Source organism: Ranitomeya imitator, chromosome 8 (genome assembly GCF_032444005.1).
Source record: "Ranitomeya imitator isolate aRanImi1 chromosome 8, aRanImi1.pri, whole genome shotgun sequence".
NCBI classification, from domain to species: Eukaryota; Metazoa; Chordata; class Amphibia; order Anura; family Dendrobatidae; genus Ranitomeya; species Ranitomeya imitator.
Window position 1 is genome coordinate 104,046,510 of NC_091289.1, and position 17,866 is coordinate 104,064,375.

A 17,866-nucleotide genomic window follows, 5' to 3' on the forward strand; every position below is an offset into this window, starting at 1 on the left:
TTATGACAGTTGTAGTTAGCACCCGGCGCCTGGGAATAGCACTAACTCTACTGCTTTTCCCAGCCGCAAAAGAATTTAATTCTGGTATGTGTAATGATTTTTAGGGTTGATGTCAGCTGCTAACAATCTCTGGTGTAAGTAATGGAGAGACACCCCCACTATTAGCCCAGACCTGGAAACACCCAGTGACTCTAAAGAGCGGTGATGGTAGAAACAGTACCGCTCTTCACAGTCGCCGAGCTCAGCGCAAGACCCGGAATATCTGAAGAGCGGTGACCTTACTGATGTCACCGCTTTTCATAGTCACCGGGTCTCATGCTGCGCAGCGGAACCAAAAGTGACTGTAGGCAAAGTATATGGAGCATCAGAATGAGGTTCCATAGCCTTTGGTTGTCTCATCCCTTCATTATCTACAACAGTGGTCCCCAACTCCAGGCCTCGAGGGCCGCCAATAGTGCAGGTTTTCAGGATTTCCTTAGTATTGCACAGGGGTTGGAATCATCACCTGGGCAGATGATCACATTAACACCGATGCAATACTAAAGAAATCCTGAAAACCTGCACTGTTGGCGGCCCTCGAGGCCTGGAGTTGGGGACTCCTGATCTACAAGATCCAGTTATGTAGGTAAAGCTTTTCTTGGTACTGCAACTAAAAGCCATAAATAGAACTGAGCTGTAATGCTGGATACAGCTGTAATTACACTGTGTTCCAAATTATTATGCACAAAGAGTTTAGGAGTGATAAGGTTAGAATTTTTTTGTTTGTCATTTAAACTCATTGATGGTGATGTGTGTCAGGGCTCTTTATAGCACTGAAAGCAATTGCAGATATCTGTGCAAATTAGTTTGGCAGGTGTGTCCAAATAAAGGCAAGACTACTTAAGAAGGCTGTTCCACATTATTAAGCAGCCTACATTTATGGCCAAAATGGGAAAGAATAAGGATATGTCGGCTGCTGAGAAGCAACAAATTGTGGAGTATTTAGGTCAAGGCATGACTACAATCAACATTGCCAAGACACTTCATCGTGATCATCGCACAATCAAGAAGTATGTAGCTGATTCCCAGCACACACGTGTGCGTGCTGATAAGGAAAAATTGAGGACTCTTTCCAACAGGCAATTGCATAAGGTTAAAAGAGCAGCTGCAAAAATGCCTTGTCATAGCACCAAACAAGTTTTTGAAGCTGCTGGTGCCTCCAACGTCCCCTAGAACAACAAGATGCAGGGTCCTTCAAAGGTTTGCAGCTGTGCGTAAGCCATCCTGTTGACCCCCTCTTATCCACTGCACACAAGCAGAAACGGCTCCAGTGGGCCAAACGATCCATGAAGACTGACTTACAAACTGTTTTGTTCACCGATGAGTGCCGTGCAACGCTCGATGGTCCAGATGGATGGAGTGGAGGATGGCTGGTTGATGGACACACCATGAAAACACGGCTAAGGCGCCAACAAGGAGGAGGTGGAGTAATGTTTTGGGCTGGAATCAAGGGGAGAGAGATTGTCAGCCCCTTTATGATCCATGAAGGGGTAAAGATGAACTCCATAATCTATGTGAAGTTTCTAAAACAACACTTCCTGCCATGGTTCAAGAGGAAGAACCATGCTTTCCGCAGCAAGATCATTTTCATGCATGATAATGCACCGTCTCATGCTGCAAAAAACACATCTGCATCTCTGACTGCTATGGGCATAAAAGAGGACAAACTTATGGTGTGGCCACCATCTTCCCCTGACCTCAACCCCATTGAGAACCTCTGGAGCATCATCAAAAGGAGTGTCTATGATGGCGGGAGGCAGTTCACATCTAAGCAACAGCTCTGGGAGGGTATTCTGTCCACAAGCAAAACAATTGAAGCAGAAACCATCCAAAAACTGACAAATTCAATATTATTTGCATAATAATTTGGAACACAGTGTATATGTTATATAGTCTTGTTACATTCCCCTCACTTCTTGTAACCTACAAGTGTACAAAGATATTATACAGTCACCATGTGACAAGTGGGCCTGTGTAACTTCAAATGCCAGGGCTGAATTTTAGTCCCAGTCCGGCCCTGACTGCGGTGGACTTCGGAAGTTGAGAATATAAAGTTTTTTTTTTTTTTTTAATTATTTTTAACATTATATCTTTTTACTATTGATGCTGCACCAGAAGGTGAGAATATCACGATTTTTTTATTATTTTTTTACATTATATCCTTTTACTATTGATGCTGCATAGGCAGCATCAATAGTAAAAAGTTGGTCTGGGATGGTCGCTGATTGGTCGCGGCCGGCCGCGACCAATCAGCGAAGCGGTGTTTAAATCCCGCGCCATAACCCGTGATGACGTAGCGGTCTCGCGAGACCCCTAAGTCATCTGGGTAATTTCGCAATGCATCACTGGGAACGGAAGCTGCCGAGAGCATCGCGAGGAGCGGGAAAGCTGCGTAGGCGACGGAAGGTGAGAATAGCATGATTTTTTTTTTTATTATTATTATTATTTTTAACATTATATCTTTTTACTATTGATGCTGCATAGGCAGCACTAATAGTAAAATGTTTGTCCGCGATGGGGCGACACACTGGCGCTGACTGGAGGGGAGTAGGGAGGGGGTCACTGACTGGAGGAGAGTAGGGAGGGGCCAATTCACGGGCGGACTAAGCCTGTCACTGATTGGTCGCGGCCTGCCGGCTGTGACCAATCACCGATGCGGGATTTCCGTTACAGACAGAAAGACAGACAGACAAACAGACGGAAGTACCCCTTAGACGATTATATAGATACGGTAGATTTCTTAATCCATAGAGTTGTTATATTCAGTGAGTAGAGATATCTCTCACAAACTTATTTTGTGTGGACAAGGAGGCGGTAATCTGTGTAGACATCATGATTTCTGGTAGGCTGTCTCACAATAAATTTTGTAATGAATGTAAACCAATCATGGCAAGCAACAGGTGTACATGGTTTTACTTAATGGAATGGGTATATAAGGATGTTTTTATGTAATGTCCATATGCCTAGGACTAAGAACTTTGTTTAAAACGTGTCGTGTCAGGCGTTTAGGGGCTGTGTCCCCACATGATGTTTTCTTTCTTGACATGAGAATAAAATACTGAAGACTTTATGAAGAGACGCCTGGTGCTGGAACTTTTTTCCTTTTTTTGCTATTGCTACTGAGTCGTATCCAGCCAATTGTTACTGGTACCTGTGTTCATTTGGATTCTGGTGAGGCACCCATAATCCCTTTCCCTGCTCCCTGTATGATGTTGGACCATTCTCATATACTCTATCCAGGTAAAACCCTAATTTGCACTATTGTGTTCCAGTTTTCTCCTAGAAGTCACATTTCAGGGCACAGCACTTTTCAGTGACCTTTTATGTACACTGCTCAAAAAAATAAAGGGGACACTTAAACAGCAGAATATAACTCCAAGTAAATCAAACTTCTGTGAAATCAAACAGTCCACTTAGGAAGCAACACTGTTTGACAATCAATTTCACATGCTGTTGTGCAAATGGACAACAGATGGAAATGATTGGCAATTGTCAAGAAACACTCAATAAAGGAGTGGTTCTGCAGGTTGGGACCACAGACCACATCTCAGTAACAATGCTTTCTGGCTGATGTTTTGGTCACTTTTGAATGTTGTTGTGCTTTCACACTCGTGGTAGCATGAGACAGACTCTACAACCCACACAAGTGGCTCAGGTAGTGCAGCTCATCCAGGATGGCACATCAATGCAAGCTGTGGTAAGAAGGTTTGCTGTGTCTATCAGCATAGTGTCCAGAGGCTGGAGGTGCTACCAGGAGATAGGCCAGTACACCAGGAGACATGGAGTTGGCCGTAGGAGAGCAACAACCCAGCAGCAGGGTTTTACTTAATGGAATGGGTATATAAGGATGTTTTTATGTAATGTTCATATGCCTATGACTAGGGTTGAGCGAAACGGGTCGTTCATTTTCAAAAGTCGCCGACTTTTGGCAAAGTCGGGTTTCATGAAACCCGATCCGACCCCTGTGCGGGGTCGGCCATGCGGTACGCGGCTTTTGCGCCAAAGTCGCGTTTCAATGGCGCGAAAAGCGCCATTTCTCAGCCAATGAAGGTGAACGCAGAGTATGGGCAGCGTGATGACATAGGTCCTGGTCCCCACCATCTTAGAGAAGGGCATTGCAGTGATTGGCTTGCTGTCTGCGGCGTCACAGGGGCTATAAAGGGGCGTTCCCGCCGACCGCCATCTTACTGCTGCTGATCTGAGCTTAGGGAGAGGTTGCTGCCGCTTCGTCAGAAGCAGGGATAGCGTTAGGCAGGGTCCATTAACCACCAAACCGCTTGTGCTGTAGCGATTTCCACTGTCCAACACCACCTTCGGTGTGCAGGGACAGTGGAAGCTACATTTTTTTTTTTTTTCTCAGCGCTGTAGCTCATTGGGCTGCCCTAGAAGGCTCCCTGATGGCTGCATTGCTGTGTGTATGCCGCTGTGCAAACCAACTGCTTTTTTCAAAGCACAAATCCTGTTGTTCCTTCCGTTCCGCACAGCTATCTTTTTTGTTTGTCCACACTTTTTATTTAATTTGTGCATCAGTCCACTCCTTATTGCTGCCTGCCATACCTGGCTGAGATTACTGCAGGGAGATAGTAATTGTAGGACAGTCCCTGTTTTTATTTTTTTTTTGTGGGAGATTAAGATTGGCATTTCTGCTAGAGTGCCATCCCTGTGTGTGCCATCTCTCACTCAGTGGGCCATAGAAAGCCTATTTATTTTTTTGCTTGATTTGGGTTCCAAAATCTACCTGAAAAAATCACTACATCAATCAGTGGGAGAAAAATATTGGCCTCTGGGCTTGTGTGCCACTCCTGACTCCTGTGTGTGCCATCTCTCACTCAGTGGTCCATAGAAAGCCTATATATTTTTTTGCTTGATTTGGGTTCTAAAATCTACCTGAAAAAATCACTACATCAATCAGTGGGAGAAAAATATTGGCCTCAGGGCTTGTGTGCCACTCCTGACTCCTGTGTGTGCCATCTCTCACTCAGTGGGCCATAGAAAGCCTATTTATTTTTTTGCTTGATTTGGGTTCTAAATCCTACCTGAAAAAATCAATAAATCAATCAGTGGGAGAAAAATATTGGCCTCTGGGCTTGTGTGCCACTCCTGACTCCTGTGTGTGCCATCTCTCACTCAGTGGGCCATAGAAAGCCTATTTATTTTTTTGCTTGATTTGGGTTCTAAATCCTACCTGAAAAAATCACTACATCAATCAGTGGGAGAAAAATATTGGCCTCTGGGCTTGTGTGCCACTCCTGACTCCTGTGTGTGCCATCTCTCACTCAGTGGTCCATAGAAAGCCTATATATTTTTTTGCTTGATTTGGGTTCTAAAATCTACCTGAAAAAATCACTACATCAATCAGTGGGAGAAAAATATTGGCCTCAGGGCTTGTGTGCCACTCCTGACTCCTGTGTGTGCCATCTCTCACTCAGTGGGCCATAGAAAGCCTATTTATTTTTTTGCTTGATTTGGGTTCTAAATCCTACCTGAAAAAATCAATAAATCAATCAGTGGGAGAAAAATATTGGCCTCTGGGCTTGTGTGCCACTCCTGACTCCTGTGTGTGCCATCTCTCACTCAGTGGGCCATAGAAAGCCTATTTATTTTTTTGCTTGATTTGGGTTCTAAATCCTACCTGAAAAAATCACTACATCAATCAGTGGGAGAAAAATATTGGCCTCTGGGCTTGTGTGCCACTCCTGACTCCTGTGTGTGCCATCTCTCACTCAGTGGGCCATAGAAAGCCTATATATGTTTTTGCTTGATTTGGGTTCCAAAATCTACCTGAAAAAATCACTACATCAATCAGTGGGAGAAAAATATTGGCCTCAGGGCTTGTGTGCCACTCCTGATTCCTGTGTGTGCCATCTCTCACAAAGTGGGCCATAGAAAGCCTATTTATTTTTTTGCTTGATTTGGGTTCTAAAATCGACCTGAAAAAATCAATAAATCAATCAGTGGGAGAAAAATATTGGCCTCTGGGCTTGTGTGCCACTCCTGACTCCTGTGTGTGCCATCTCTCACTCAGTGGGCCATAGAAAGCCTATATATTTTTTTGCTTGATTTGGATTCTAAAATCTACCTGAAAAAATCAATAAATCAATCAGTGGGAGAAAAATATTGGCCTCTGGGCTTGTGTGCCACTCCTGACTCCTGTGTGTGCCATCTCTCACTCAGTGGGCCATAGAAAACCTATTTATTTTTTTGCTTGATTTGGGTTCTAAATCCTACCTGAAAAAATCAATAAATCAATCAGTGGGAGAAAAATATTGGCCTCTGGGCTTGTGTGCCACTCCTGACTCCTGTGTGTGCCATCTCTCACTCAGTGGGCCATAGAAAGCCTATCTATTTTTTTGCTTGATTTGGGTTCTAAATCCTACCTGAAAAAATCACTACATCAATCAGTGGGAGAAAAATATTGGCCTCAGGGCTTGTGTGCCACTCCTGACTCCTGTGTGTGCCATCTCTCACTCAGTGGGCCATAGAAAGCCTATATATTTTTTTGCTTGATTTGGGTTCCAAAATCTACCTGAAAAAATCACTACATCAATCAGTGGGAGAAAAATATTGGCCTCAGGGCTTGTGTGCCACTCCTGACTCCTGTGTGTGCCATCTCTCACTCAGTGGGCCATAGAAAGCCTATTTATTTTTTTGCTTGATTTGGGTTCTAAAATCGACCTGAAAAAATCAATAAATCAATCAGTTGGAGAAAAATATTGGCCTCTGGGCTTGTGTGCCACTCCTGACTCCTGTGTGTGCCATCTCTCACTCAGTGGGCCATAGAAAGCCTATATATTTTTTTGCTTGATTTGGATTCTAAAATCTACCTGAAAAAATCACTACATCAATCAGTGGGAGAAAAATATTGGCCTCAGGGCTTGTGTGCCACTCATGACTCCTGTGTGTGTCATCTCTCACTCAGTGGGCCATAGAAAGCCTATTTATTTTTTTGCTTGATTTGGGTTCTAAATCCTACCTGAAAAAATCAATAAATCAATCAGTGGGAGAAAAATATTGGCCTCTGGGCTTGTGTGCCACTCCTGACTCCTGTGTGTGCCATCTCTCACTCAGTGGGCCATAGAAAGCCTATTTATTTTTTTGCTTGATTTGGGTTCTAAATCCTACCTGAAAAAATCAATAAATCAATCAGTGGGAGAAAAATATTGGCCTCTGGGCTTGTGTGCCACTCCTGACTCCTGTGTGTGTCATCTCTCACTCAGTGGGCCATAGAAAGCCTATTTATTTTTTTGCTTGATTTGGGTTCTAAAATCTACCTGAAAAAATCAATAAATCAATCAGTGGGAGAAATAGATTGGCCTCTGGGCTTGTGTGCCACTCCTGACTCCTGTGTGTGCCATCTCTCACTCAGTGGGCCATAGAAAGCCTATTTATTTTTTTGCTTGATTTGGGTTCTAAAATCTACCTGAAAAAATCAATAAATCAATCAGTGGGAGAAAAATATTGGCCTCTGGGCTTGTGTGCCACACCTGACTCCTGTGTGTGCTATCTCTCACTCAGTGGGCCATAGAAAGCCTATTTATTTTTTTGCTTGATTTGGGTTCTAAATCCTACCTGAAAAAATCAATAAATCAATCAGTGGGAGAAACATATTGGCCTCTGGGCTTGTGTGCCACTCCTGACTCCTGTGTGTGCCATCTCTCACTCAGTGGGCCATAGAAAGCCTATTTATTTTTTTGCTTGATTTGGGTTCTAAAATCTACCTGAAAAAATCACTACATCAATTAGTGGGAGAAAAATATTGGCCTCTGGGCTTGTGTGCCACTCCTGACTCCTTTGTGTGCCATCTCTCACTCAGTGGGCCATAGAAAGCCTATTTATTTTTTTGCTTGATTTGGGTTCTAAATCCTACCTGAAAAAATCAATAAATCAATCAGTGGGAGAAAAATATTGGCCTCTGGGCTTGTGTGCCACTCCTGACTCCTGTGTGCCATCTCTCACTCAGTGGGCCATAGAAAGCTTATTTATTTTTTTGCTTGATTTGGGTTCAAAAATCTACCTGAAAAAATCACTACATCAATCAGTGGGAGAAAAATATTGGCCTCAGGGCTTGTGTGCCACTCCTGACTCCAGTGTGTGCCATCTCTCACTCAGTGGGCCATAGAAAGCCTATATATTATTTTGCTTGATTTGAGTTCCAAAATCTACCTGAAAAAATCACTACATCAATCAGTGGGAGAAAAATATTGGCCTCAGGGCTTGTGTGCCACTCCTGACTCCTGTGTGTGCCATCTCTCACTCAGTGGGCCATAGAAAGCCTATTTATTCTTTTGCTTGATTTGGGTTCTAAAATCGACCTGAAAAAATCACTACATCAATCAGTGGGAGAAAAATATTGGCCTCATGGCTTGTGTGCCACTCCTGACTCCTGTGTGTGCCATCTCTCACTCAGTGGGCCATAGAAAGCCTATTTATTTATTTTCTTGATTTGGGTTCTAAAATCGACCTGAAAAAATCAATAAATCAATCAGTGGGAGAAAAATATTGGCCTCTGGGCTTGTGTGCCACTCCTGACTCCTGTGTGTGCCATCTCTCACTCAGTGGGCCATAGAAAGCCTATTTATTTTTTTGCTTGATTTGGGTTCTAAATCCTACCTGAAAAAATCAATAAATCAATCAGTGGGAGAAAAATATTGGCCTCTGGGCTTGTGTGCCACTCCTGACTCCTGTGTGTGCCATCTCTCACTCAGTGGGCCATAGAAAGCCTATTTATTTTTTTGCTTGATTTGGGTTCTAAATCCTACCTGAAAAAATCAATAATACAATCAGTGGGAGAAAAATATTGGCCTCTGGGCTTGTGTGCCACTCCTGACTCCTGTGTGTGCCATCTCTCACTCAGTGGGCCATAGAAAGCCTATTTATTTTTTTGCTTGATTTGGGTTCTAAATCCTACCTGAAAAAATCACTACATCAATCAGTGGGAGAAAAATATTGGCCTCAGGGTTTGTGTGCCACTCCTGACTCCTGTGTGTGCCATCTCTCACTCAGTGGGCCATAGAAAGCCTATATATTTTTTTGCTTGATTTGGGTTCCAAAATCTACCTGAAAAAATCACTACATCAATCAGTGGGAGAAAAATATTGGCCTCAGGGCTTGTGTGCCACTCCTGACTCCTGTGTGTGCCATCTCTCACTCAGTGGGCCATAGAAAGCCTATTTATTTTTTTGCTTGATTTGGGTTCTAAATCCTACCTGAAAAAATCAATAAATCAATCAGTGGGAGAAACATATTGGCCTCTGGGCTTGTGTGCCACTCCTGACTCCTGTGTGTGCCATCTCTCACTCAGTGGGCCATAGAAAGCCTATTTATTTTTTTGCTTGATTTGGGTTCTAAAATCTACCTGAAAAAATCACTACATCAATTAGTGGGAGAAAAATATTGGCCTCTGGGCTTGTGTGCCACTCCTGACTCCTTTGTGTGCCATCTCTCACTCAGTGGGCCATAGAAAGCCTATTTATTTTTTTGCTTGATTTGGGTTCTAAATCCTACCTGAAAAAATCAATAAATCAATCAGTGGGAGAAAAATATTGGCCTCTGGGCTTGTGTGCCACTCCTGACTCCTGTGTGCCATCTCTCACTCAGTGGGCCATAGAAAGCTTATTTATTTTTTTGCTTGATTTGGGTTCAAAAATCTACCTGAAAAAATCACTACATCAATCAGTGGGAGAAAAATATTGGCCTCAGGGCTTGTGTGCCACTCCTGACTCCAGTGTGTGCCATCTCTCACTCAGTGGGCCATAGAAAGCCTATATATTATTTTGCTTGATTTGAGTTCCAAAATCTACCTGAAAAAATCACTACATCAATCAGTGGGAGAAAAATATTGGCCTCAGGGCTTGTGTGCCACTCCTGACTCCTGTGTGTGCCATCTCTCACTCAGTGGGCCATAGAAAGCCTATTTATTCTTTTGCTTGATTTGGGTTCTAAAATCGACCTGAAAAAATCACTACATCAATCAGTGGGAGAAAAATATTGGCCTCATGGCTTGTGTGCCACTCCTGACTCCTGTGTGTGCCATCTCTCACTCAGTGGGCCATAGAAAGCCTATTTATTTATTTTCTTGATTTGGGTTCTAAAATCGACCTGAAAAAATCAATAAATCAATCAGTGGGAGAAAAATATTGGCCTCTGGGCTTGTGTGCCACTCCTGACTCCTGTGTGTGCCATCTCTCACTCAGTGGGCCATAGAAAGCCTATTTATTTTTTTGCTTGATTTGGGTTCTAAATCATACCTGAAAAAGTCAATAAATCTATCAGTGGGAGAAAAATATTGGCCTCTGGGCTTGTGTGCCACTCCTGACTCCTGTGTGTGCCATCTCTCACTCAGTGGGCCATAGAAAGCCTATTTATTTTTTTGCTTGATTTGGGTTCTAAATCCTACCTGAAAAAATCAATAAATCAATCAGTGGGAGAAAAATATTGGCCTCTGGGCTTGTGTGCCACTCCTGACTCCTGTGTGTGCCATCTCTCACTCAGTGGGCCATAGAAAGCCTATTTATTTTTTTGCTTGATTTGGGTTCTAAATCCTACCTGAAAAAATCAATAATACAATCAGTGGGAGAAAAATATTAACCTCTGGGCTTGTGTGCCACTCCTGACTCCTGTGTGTGCCATCTCTCACTCAGTGGGCCATAGAAAGCCTATTTATTTTTTTGCTTGATTTGGGTTCTAAATCCTACCTGAAAAAATCACTACATCAATCAGTGGGAGAAAAATATTGGCCTCAGGGTTTGTGTGCCACTCCTGACTCCTGTGTGTGCCATCTCTCACTCAGTGGGCCATAGAAAGCCTATATATTTTTTTGCTTGATTTGGGTTCCAAAATCTACCTGAAAAAATCACTACATCAATCAGTGGGAGAAAAATATTGGCCTCAGGGCTTGTGTGCCACTCCTGACTCCTGTGTGTGCCATCTCTCACTCAGTGGGCCATAGAAAGCCTATTTATTTTTTTGCTTGATTTGGGTTCTAAATCCTACCTGAAAAAATCAATAAATCAATCAGTGGGAGAAAAATATTGGCCTCTGGGCTTGTGTGCCACTCCTGACTCCTGTGTGTGCCATCTCTCACTCAGTGGGCCATAGAAAGCCTATTTATTTTTTTGCTTGATTTGGGTTCTAAATCCTACCTGAAAAAATCACTACATCAATCAGTGGGAGAAAAATATTGGCCTCTGGGCTTGTGTGCCACTCCTGACTCCTGTGTGTGCCATCTCTCACTCAGTGGGCCATAGAAAGCCTATATATGTTTTTGCTTGATTTGGGTTCCAAAATCTACCTGAAAAAATCACTACATCAATCAGTGGGAGAAAAATATTGGCCTCAGGGCTTGTGTGCCACTCGTGATTCCTGTGTGTGCCATCTCTCACAAAGTGGGCCATAGAAAGCCTATTTATTTTTTTGCTTGATTTGGGTTCTAAAATCGACCTGAAAAAATCAATAAATCAATCAGTGGGAGAAAAATATTGGCCTCTGGGCTTGTGTGCCACTCCTGACTCCTGTGTGTGCCATCTCTCACTCAGTGGGCCATAGAAAGCCTATATATTTTTTTGCTTGATTTGGATTCTAAAATCTACCTGAAAAAATCAATAAATCAATCAGTGGGAGAAAAATATTGGCCTCTGGGCTTGTGTGCCACTCCTGACTCCTGTGTGTGCCATCTCTCACTCAGTGGGCCATAGAAAACCTATTTATTTTTTTGCTTGATTTGGGTTCTAAATCCTACCTGAAAAAATCAATAAATCAATCAGTGGGAGAAAAATATTGGCCTCTGGGCTTGTGTGCCACTCCTGACTCCTGTGTGTGCCATCTCTCACTCAGTGGGCCATAGAAAGCCTATCTATTTTTTTGCTTGATTTGGGTTCTAAATCCTACCTGAAAAAATCACTACATCAATCAGTGGGAGAAAAATATTGGCCTCAGGGCTTGTGTGCCACTCCTGACTCCTGTGTGTGCCATCTCTCACTCAGTGGGCCATAGAAAGCCTATATATTTTTTTGCTTGATTTGGGTTCCAAAATCTACCTGAAAAAATCACTACATCAATCAGTGGGAGAAAAATATTGGCCTCAGGGCTTGTGTGCCACTCCTGACTCCTGTGTGTGCCATCTCTCACTCAGTGGGCCATAGAAAGCCTATTTATTTTTTTGCTTGATTTGGGTTCTAAAATCGACCTGAAAAAATCAATAAATCAATCAGTTGGAGAAAAATATTGGCCTCTGGGCTTGTGTGCCACTCCTGACTCCTGTGTGTGCCATCTCTCACTCAGTGGGCCATAGAAAGCCTATATATTTTTTTGCTTGATTTGGATTCTAAAATCTACCTGAAAAAATCACTACATCAATCAGTGGGAGAAAAATATTGGCCTCAGGGCTTGTGTGCCACTCCTGACTCCTGTGTGTGTCATCTCTCACTCAGTGGGCCATAGAAAGCCTATTTATTTTTTTGCTTGATTTGGGTTCTAAATCCTACCTGAAAAAATCAATAAATCAATCAGTGGGAGAAAAATATTGGCCTCTGGGCTTGTGTGCCACTCCTGACTCCTGTGTGTGCCATCTCTCACTCAGTGGGCCATAGAAAGCCTATTTATTTTTTTGCTTGATTTGGGTTCTAAATCCTACCTGAAAAAATCAATAAATCAATCAGTGGGAGAAAAATATTGGCCTCTGGGCTTGTGTGCCACTCCTGACTCCTGTGTGTGTCATCTCTCACTCAGTGGGCCATAGAAAGCCTATTTATTTTTTTGCTTGATTTGGGTTCTAAAATCTACCTGAAAAAATCAATAAATCAATCAGTGGGAGAAATAGATTGGCCTCTGGGCTTGTGTGCCACTCCTGACTCCTGTGTGTGCCATCTCTCACTCAGTGGGCCATAGAAAGCCTATTTATTTTTTTGCTTGATTTGGGTTCTAAAATCTACCTGAAAAAATCAATAAATCAATCAGTGGGAGAAAAATATTGGCCTCTGGGCTTGTGTGCCACACCTGACTCCTGTGTGTGCTATCTCTCACTCAGTGGGCCATAGAAAGCCTATTTATTTTTTTGCTTGATTTGGGTTCTAAATCCTACCTGAAAAAATCAATAAATCAATCAGTGGGAGAAACATATTGGCCTCTGGGCTTGTGTGCCACTCCTGACTCCTGTGTGTGCCATCTCTCACTCAGTGGGCCATAGAAAGCCTATTTATTTTTTTGCTTGATTTGGGTTCTAAAATCTACCTGAAAAAATCACTACATCAATTAGTGGGAGAAAAATATTGGCCTCTGGGCTTGTGTGCCACTCCTGACTCCTTTGTGTGCCATCTCTCACTCAGTGGGCCATAGAAAGCCTATTTATTTTTTTGCTTGATTTGGGTTCTAAATCCTACCTGAAAAAATCAATAAATCAATCAGTGGGAGAAAAATATTGGCCTCTGGGCTTGTGTGCCACTCCTGACTCCTGTGTGCCATCTCTCACTCAGTGGGCCATAGAAAGCTTATTTATTTTTTTGCTTGATTTGGGTTCAAAAATCTACCTGAAAAAATCACTACATCAATCAGTGGGAGAAAAATATTGGCCTCAGGGCTTGTGTGCCACTCCTGACTCCAGTGTGTGCCATCTCTCACTCAGTGGGCCATAGAAAGCCTATATATTATTTTGCTTGATTTGAGTTCCAAAATCTACCTGAAAAAATCACTACATCAATCAGTGGGAGAAAAATATTGGCCTCAGGGCTTGTGTGCCACTCCTGACTCCTGTGTGTGCCATCTCTCACTCAGTGGGCCATAGAAAGCCTATTTATTCTTTTGCTTGATTTGGGTTCTAAAATCGACCTGAAAAAATCACTACATCAATCAGTGGGAGAAAAATATTGGCCTCATGGCTTGTGTGCCACTCCTGACTCCTGTGTGTGCCATCTCTCACTCAGTGGGCCATAGAAAGCCTATTTATTTATTTTCTTGATTTGGGTTCTAAAATCGACCTGAAAAAATCAATAAATCAATCAGTGGGAGAAAAATATTGGCCTCTGGGCTTGTGTGCCACTCCTGACTCCTGTGTGTGCCATCTCTCACTCAGTGGGCCATAGAAAGCCTATTTATTTTTTTGCTTGATTTGGGTTCTAAATCCTACCTGAAAAAATCAATAAATCAATCAGTGGGAGAAAAATATTGGCCTCTGGGCTTGTGTGCCACTCCTGACTCCTGTGTGTGCCATCTCTCACTCAGTGGGCCATAGAAAGCCTATTTATTTTTTTGCTTGATTTGGGTTCTAAATCCTACCTGAAAAAATCAATAATACAATCAGTGGGAGAAAAATATTGGCCTCTGGGCTTGTGTGCCACTCCTGACTCCTGTGTGTGCCATCTCTCACTCAGTGGGCCATAGAAAGCCTATTTATTTTTTTGCTTGATTTGGGTTCTAAATCCTACCTGAAAAAATCACTACATCAATCAGTGGGAGAAAAATATTGGCCTCAGGGTTTGTGTGCCACTCCTGACTCCTGTGTGTGCCATCTCTCACTCAGTGGGCCATAGAAAGCCTATATATTTTTTTGCTTGATTTGGGTTCCAAAATCTACCTGAAAAAATCACTACATCAATCAGTGGGAGAAAAATATTGGCCTCAGGGCTTGTGTGCCACTCCTGACTCCTGTGTGTGCCATCTCTCACTCAGTGGGCCATAGAAAGCCTATTTATTTTTTTGCTTGATTTGGGTTCTAAATCCTACCTGAAAAAATCAATAAATCAATCAGTGGGAGAAACATATTGGCCTCATGGCTTGTGTGCCACTCCTGACTCCTGTGTGTGCCATCTCTCACTCAGTGGGCCATAGAAAGCCTATTTATTTTTTTGCTTGATTTGGGTTCTAAAATCTACCTGAAAAAATCACTACATCAATTAGTGGGAGAAAAATATTGGCCTCTGGGCTTGTGTGCCACTCCTGACTCCTTTGTGTGCCATCTCTCACTCAGTGGGCCATAGAAAGCCTATTTATTTTTTTGCTTGATTTGGGTTCTAAATCCTACCTGAAAAAATCAATAAATCAATCAGTGGGAGAAAAATATTGGCCTCTGGGCTTGTGTGCCACTCCTGACTCCTGTGTGCCATCTCTCACTCAGTGGGCCATAGAAAGCTTATTTATTTTTTTGCTTGATTTGGGTTCAAAAATCTACCTGAAAAAATCACTACATCAATCAGTGGGAGAAAAATATTGGCCTCAGGGCTTGTGTGCCACTCCTGACTCCAGTGTGTGCCATCTCTCACTCAGTGGGCCATAGAAAGCCTATATATTATTTTGCTTGATTTGAGTTCCAAAATCTACCTGAAAAAATCACTACATCAATCAGTGGGAGAAAAATATTGGCCTCAGGGCTTGTGTGCCACTCCTGACTCCTGTGTGTGCCATCTCTCACTCAGTGGGCCATAGAAAGCCTATTTATTCTTTTGCTTGATTTGGGTTCTAAAATCGACCTGAAAAAATCACTACATCAATCAGTGGGAGAAAAATATTGGCCTCATGGCTTGTGTGCCACTCCTGACTCCTGTGTGTGCCATCTCTCACTCAGTGGGCCATAGAAAGCCTATTTATTTATTTTCTTGATTTGGGTTCTAAAATCGACCTGAAAAAATCAATAAATCAATCAGTGGGAGAAAAATATTGGCCTCTGGGCTTGTGTGCCACTCCTGACTCCTGTGTGTGCCATCTCTCACTCAGTGGGCCATAGAAAACCTATTTATTTTTTTGCTTGATTTGGGTTCTAAATCATACCTGAAAAAGTCAATAAATCTATCAGTGGGAGAAAAATATTGGCCTCTGGGCTTGTGTGCCACTCCTGACTCCTGTGTGTGCCATCTCTCACTCAGTGGGCCATAGAAAGCCTATTTATTTTTTTGCTTGATTTGGGTTCTAAATCCTACCTGAAAAAATCAATAAATCAATCAGTGGGAGAAAAATATTGGCCTCTGGGCTTGTGTGCCACTCCTGACTCCTGTGTGTGCCATCTCTCACTCAGTGGGCCATAGAAAGCCTATTTATTTTTTTGCTTGATTTGGGTTCTAAATCCTACCTGAAAAAATCAATAATACAATCAGTGGGAGAAAAATATTAACCTCTGGGCTTGTGTGCCACTCCTGACTCCTGTGTGTGCCATCTCTCACTCAGTGGGCCATAGAAAGCCTATTTATTTTTTTGCTTGATTTGGGTTCTAAATCCTACCTGAAAAAATCACTACATCAATTAGTGGGAGAAAAATATTGGCCTCAGGGTTTGTGTGCCACTCCTGACTCCTGTGTGTGCCATCTCTCACTCAGTGGGCCATAGAAAGCCTATATATTTTTTTGCTTGATTTGGGTTCCAAAATCTACCTGAAAAAATCACTACATCAATCAGTGGGAGAAAAATATTGGCCTCAGGGCTTGTGTGCCACTCCTGACTCCTGTGTGTGCCATCTCTCACTCAGTGGGCCATAGAAAGCCTATTTATTTTTTTGCTTGATTTGGGTTCTAAAATCTACCTGAAAAAATCAATAAATCAATCAGTGGGAGAAAAATATTGGCCTCTGGGCTTGTGTGCCACTCCTGACTCCTGTGTGTGCCATATCTCACTCAGTGGGCCATAGAAAGCCTATTTATTCTTTTGCTTGATTTGGGTTCTAAAATCGACCTGAAAAAATCACTACATCATTCAGTGGGAGAAAAATATTGGCCTCATGGCTTGTGTGCCACTCCTGACTCCTGTGTGTGCCATCTCTCACTCAGTGGGCCATAGAAAGCCTATTTATTTTTTTGCTTGATTTGGGTTCTAAATCCTACCTGAAAAAATCAATAAATCAATCAGTGGGAGAAAAATATTGGCCTCTGGGCTTGTGTGCCACTCCTGACTCCTGTGTGTGCCATCTCTCACTCAGTGGGCCATAGAAAGCCTATTTATTTTTTTGCTTGATTTGGGTTCTAAATCCTACCTGAAAAAATCAATAAATCAATCAGTGGGAGAAAAATATTGGCCTCTGGGCTTGTGTGCCACTCCTGACTCCTGTGTGTGCCATCTCTCACTCAGTGGGCCATAGAAAGCCTATTTATTTTTTTGCTTGATTTGGGTTCTAAATCCTACCTGAAAAAATCACTACATCAATCAGTGGGAGAAAAATATTGGCCTCAGGGTTTGTGTGCCACTCCTGACTCCTGTGTGTGCCATCTCTCACTCAGTGGGCCATAGAAAGCCTATATATTTTTTTGCTTGATTTGGGTTCCAAAATCTACCTGAAAAAATCACTACATCAATCAGTGGGAGAAAAATATTGGCCTCAGGGCTTGTGTGCCACTCCTGACTCCTGTGTGTGCCATCTCTCACTCAGTGGGCCATAGAAAGCCTATTTATTCTTTTGCTTGATTTGGGTTCTAAAATCGACCTGAAAAAATCAATAAATCAATCAGTGGGAGAAAAATATTGGCCTCTGGGCTTGTGTGCCACTCCTGACTCCTGTGTGTGCCATCTCTCACTCAGTGGGCCATAGAAAGCCTATTTATTCTTTTGCTTGATTTGGGTTCTAAAATCGACCTGAAAAAATCACTACATCAATCAGTGGGAGAAAAATATTGGCCTCATGGCTTGTGTGCCACTCCTGACTCCTGTGTGTGCCATCTCTCACTCAGTGGGCCATAGAAAGCCTATTTATTTTTTTGCTTGATTTGGGTTCTAAAATCTACCTGAAAAAATCACTACATCAATTAGTGGGAGAAAAATATTGGCCTCTGGGCTTGTGTGCCACTCCTGACTCCTTTGTGTGCCATCTCTCACTCAGTGGGCCATAGAAAGCCTATTTATTTTTTTGCTTGATTTG